Source organism: Lasioglossum baleicum, unplaced genomic scaffold, assembly GCF_051020765.1.
Source record: "Lasioglossum baleicum unplaced genomic scaffold, iyLasBale1 scaffold0055, whole genome shotgun sequence".
NCBI classification, from domain to species: Eukaryota; Metazoa; Arthropoda; class Insecta; order Hymenoptera; family Halictidae; genus Lasioglossum; species Lasioglossum baleicum.
The window spans coordinates 1,012,501-1,015,638 of NW_027469115.1; the positions used below are offsets into that span (position 1 = coordinate 1,012,501).

At 48.3% G+C, this 3,138-nt stretch overlaps 1 non-coding gene and 1 pseudogene across 1 annotated transcript; both read right to left on the bottom strand.

Annotated features, from left to right (window-relative positions):
- The window catches only part of LOC143219590 (large subunit ribosomal RNA), a 2,861-nt pseudogene extending 2,797 nt beyond the window's left edge, over nt 1–64 (bottom strand).
- A 1,573-nt stretch (nt 65–1,637) lies between these two features.
- LOC143219602 (5.8S ribosomal RNA) lies at nt 1,638–1,792 on the bottom strand. Its single transcript, XR_013011396.1, has one exon. It is a non-coding gene; the product is annotated as a 5.8S ribosomal RNA (ribosomal RNA).
- Nucleotides 1,793–3,138: the final 1,346 nt, after the last annotated feature.

Sequence of the window (3,138 nt, forward strand, 5' to 3'; positions counted from 1 at the left end):
TTTCTTTTCCTCCGCTTAGTAATATGCTTAAATTCAGCGGGTAATCTCGCCTACTCTGAGGTCGTCGTACGTGATACAAAATTTTGTGTGTTTCGGCCGAAAGAGCGTAAAAGTAGTACTCGCGAAAACGTACAAAGCACAAAAAAAAAAGAAAAAAAAAGAAAACGAAACAACACTACACGACAGAAGAGAGAAAAAGGTAAACAAAAAACCGATATATGCCTTATGCGCCACACCAAAGTGTCAATATAATTCTTTCTTCATCTCTCGTCGATCGGAAACTCTCGCTAGACGATCTGGCCGGTTAACTTTAACGTCCGTCGAAAAGAACTTTCGGGGACTGGACGACCGACAGATCGCGCGGTTCCGCACGAATCGACAATGAAGAAAAGAAAAGACATGGGGCGACCGACATAAAGGTTTTCATCATTGGATATACCTTTTCTCTCTCCGCGGTGCTGTTCCGTGCGTGAACACACAAGTGTGTCTTTTGCGTCGTGTGACAATCAAGTTCGAAATAAGCCTCGCCAATAGAGGAGTATACATATTATTATAAAAAAAAAAATAATAATACATATAACCCGGTGGGATTTCTTTTTCTCTCTACTTCTTGTATAATTGAACCAAAAACCACGGGGGTACAGAAACGTTGCGCACGAAACGATTTATCATCGATCAAACACAAAACCAAATTAGAGACACGAGAGAAAGAGAGTAAGATCTCAAGACGCACATAGGCCGTCATCAATACGATTCAACGCGAACGTGGCGATGGAATGGCAATCGCACAGATTAGCGAGGACACGTCGACGACGGGGAATAATTCCGACCCGATCAAGTACGACGTGCTCCATCCCGCACATTGCTGCGCTTTGCTCCGCTGTCCATCGATCATCAAAGCGTTCGCGATAGAACGAGAGATCTCTTTCGTCTCTTCCCTCGAAGACTCGAAAAGGAATGTGTGTTTGTCGAAATCGCCGGCAACGACGACCCTCCGCCGTATGGCAATTATAACGTAGAGTTAAGAAACTCATCCACGCACAGGCATATTCTCTCCCTGGGGCTTAACATTGCCACACCACACACACTCTGTGTGCCACACAGTATTCTTTCTTTCTTTTATAATTTGTGTGTCCATCTCTGTAGTCTCGCGAGACTCTTGTAAATATACCTCTTTCGTATATACGCATCATTTCAGGCGACGTCGGGAGCGCGTTAAATGTTCATGAGTGGAAACGCTTCTTTCCGCAAGGCGAATCGTTTCGCAGAGAAGGTGAGAGATTTGGAGATCCTCGTCGAAGCGGTGCCTTACGGGCGGTCGTATTTTCAATACGACTCACGACACCGTAAAAACACTCACGCAAGTCCGAACGTAAGAAATACCAATCCCTACTTCGCCTCTCGTGGAAACTAGATATATATATATATTTGTATGTGTTTATAAGACGCAATGCAAAAATTGGCAATTTTCACAGAACCGCGACAAACGCCGACGAAACGCCCATCATTCGCTCGTACGTAGCATCTTTGCAACCCGACTCCGAAACGCTCTTTGGCGCCCTCCAAAAATATATTTGGAGAGGTAAGCGACGGCGGGGACTTACAAGAGCAACGCAAGCAGTTTATGGTTACGTAAACGACCCTCAGCCAGGCGTGGTCCAGGAATTGTATCCGTGGACCGCAATGTGCGTTCGAAATGTCGATGTTCATGTGTCCTGCAGTTCACACGTTGACGCGCAATTAGCTGCGTTCTTCATCGACCCACGAGCCAAGTGATCCACCGTTCAGGGTAATCGTATATATTTTTGATTTACAAATCAATATATGTATATGTCTCTTGTTCTGCGGTTCGTAAGAACGCATTGTACCTGAACGCTCCAACCAGCGCGCGAAGGAGATTCGTTCAGGCGTCGTTTTAAGGACGACACTATCGTCGTCCGTGGAAACGGAAAAAAAAAACCGTCAGATACGCAACACGTATCCGACGGCCGGGCGAACAGTACATTGAAAAACCGTTAACGTGGAAAACGCGGAGATGAATATATATTCTCTGAAAACGACGGGGATCGTAAGACAACCCGATACTGGATCCAGAGATGTAATAATATTCCTCTCCTCTTCACTTCCATTTCATTTGGAATGATGTGAGAACGGAGGACTTCACAGCCGGCTCTGGCAGCGGTCATTCGTCCCAAGCTCTCGCGATGCGCACTATTGGGCCACACGCACGGAGTAGGGTGTCAGACTCACGACTGCTTTAAAAGCGAGCTTCACGAGCCGGTCCACTTCCCGTATAAAACACATTTCCATAAAATGTTGTGTGTGCTCGAGGCAACGATAAATTCCGATACAAGCGGACTCGCGAGCCGGCTCTGGCCGTAGGCGCGATCCCCGTTCTCGTCCCAAACTCGTCTGCGCGCACTATTGGGCCACACAGAGAGTAGGGTGTCGTCGGGAATAATCGCGCCATAGGCTTTATAGCGAGCGTCACGGCCGGTCCTCTCGGAACACCGTTTTTCGTCGGAACGATATTACCATATTTTTATTTTATTCGACAGATTAGCGGACTCACAGCCGGCTCTGGCAGCGGTCATTCGTCCCAAGCTCTCGCGATGCGCACTATTGGGCCACACGCACGGAGTAGGGTGTCAGACTCACGACTGCTTTACAAAAGCGAGCATCACGAGCCGGTCCGCTCTGGCGAATGTATAATATTATAATAAATATACGTTCCGTCGTCAACGAACACCGCGTGCGGCGCAGCAACGTTTCGTGCTCTTGGTTATACGCGAACCCGATACAAATAGAGAGCGGGACTCACAGTCGGCTCTGGCAGCGGTCATTCGTCCCACGCTCTCGCGGTGCGCACTATTGGGCCACACGCACGGAGTAGGGTGTCAGACTCACGACTGCTTTAAAGGCGAGCATCACGAGCCGGTCCTTCGCGTCTCGTCTATCTTCACGATAGTTCGCGAACGATAACACAAACGCGTGCAACCGCGCGTTTACCACGGGTTACCCTGAGATTTTGTTTGTCCTCTTCGAGACACCGTTTCGAACGGACGACTCCGGACATATACCTACGACACAGAGGCGAAGACCGAGGAAGCGAATCTCATCGACCGCTTACATCCCTGT